The sequence below is a fragment of the Lactuca virosa genome, chromosome 2 (genome assembly GCF_052849685.1).
Source record: "Lactuca virosa cultivar CGN04683 chromosome 2, Lactuca_virosa_CGN04683_v6, whole genome shotgun sequence".
Taxonomy (NCBI): Eukaryota; Viridiplantae; Streptophyta; class Magnoliopsida; order Asterales; family Asteraceae; genus Lactuca; species Lactuca virosa.
This window is the reverse complement of record NC_136427.1, coordinates 304,039,590-304,041,210: the sequence shown is the minus strand read 5'-3', so window position 1 is coordinate 304,041,210 and position 1,621 is coordinate 304,039,590.

Here is a 1,621-nt window from a genome sequence, read left to right as displayed (position 1 = left end):
AATTCACATCATATCTCACTACTTTATGATTTAGACACATTTTTCCCACTTGATCTCGAATTAGCCTTAGTGTAGTTGTGCTCGTTTGGGTTAGACTTAGACTCTGCTTATAGTTGTATATAGTTTTGTATTTTTATTTTCAGGCTTTACTTGTAAAACTCCTGTGGTAAACCAAAAAAGTGAGTCTAGTTAAAAAAAACATTATTAAAGGAGAGACAACTACCCCCTTTTCCAGTTTTGTTTTGTTTTATGAGTCAAAAGTAAACTGTTTCAAAAGTATCGTTCGAAAAGTTTTGCATCAATTTACTAAAAATAAATAAAATAAATAAATAAATAAATAAAAAGGGGTTCAATAAAGTCTAGTATTTAGTTCGTGCACTTGAAATTTCATATGTAACCAATTTGTTTGGAGAAGTCAAACTTTTGATATTTTGTGGAGTTTGAACCTTATGTTTGTTGGTTCTAGTCTTAAAAAAAAAATTTAAAATTTAGTTTTGAAAAGTCGGATATTATCGCAATCATAAAATGCGAGTGTAGTTATATATTTTTAGTATTTTATTCTTTGTGTCTTAAGTATTTGTATTTGTTTTTGTAATATGTTTTTGGGGTTTTGTTGTCCAAAAAAAAAAAAAGGTCGGGCCACGGAGTTGTATCCGTTTGATTGTTTTTGTAAATGTTTAGTTTTTCGGATTCTAGCTCATGTAATTAGTTTCTAGTTGATTTTTTTCTAGTTAGATATCATTTTTGTTGGCAACTACGATGGCGCCCTTCACTCATCGCGTGCTAGACTCTTCGCTCTACATGGATCATATTTTGGTGGAAGCACTTACTCTTCTAGATGATTGTAGTTTGCCAACTTTTGTGCATAGCTCGCTTCTTGCCATTTTTGGCCCGTGTTATCTTTCTCTAGGTTTTATTTCTTGATGTGGGGTTGAAGTTGTGAGGAGTGAGGAACATTCTAACCGAGGGACACTTTCTCATGGCTAGTGGGCTAGATCGGACCCCGAAACAATGTCACATAAACCATACTAGTGAAGTATGCATGCTCGTTTTGCATCTTGATCAACGTGTATCCCTTGCTAGAAAGGTAACAAAGGCTCGTCCCTCAAAGTGATTCTTACCCCTATAAATGGATTATATGTTTTTATTTTAAGGACGTGTTGTGAATTTCCACCTAAGATGTTCATTCTTTTTTCTTTCTAGGATAATTCATCCCAAGTCATTTTAGTCTTGTCTTACTTGAGGACAAGTAAGGTTTAAGCTTGGGGTGATTTGATAGTTTCATTTTATTTACTTCTTTTTATAGTTTATTTTAGCACATTCCATCTCATTTTAGTTAATCTTCATGCATATTTTCTCTTTTTGTTATTTTTCTCCTTTACCGGGTGCTTTCCAGTCTTTTGAGCTTATTTGCAGGATTTATCGAAGACTATTTGTCATTGGAGGTATGGAAGGAGTGCGAGACTATTAGGGGCTTGCAATTTGTTCGTGAACTTGAAGTGTGGCGATTGGGCTCGGTGTCAGTACAAGCGGGATGCGCGTTGGATTTTATATTGGACGAGGACTCGAGTTGAGGAAGATTAAGGAGCATTGGATCAATCAAAGAAGGCTTTGGAATGGC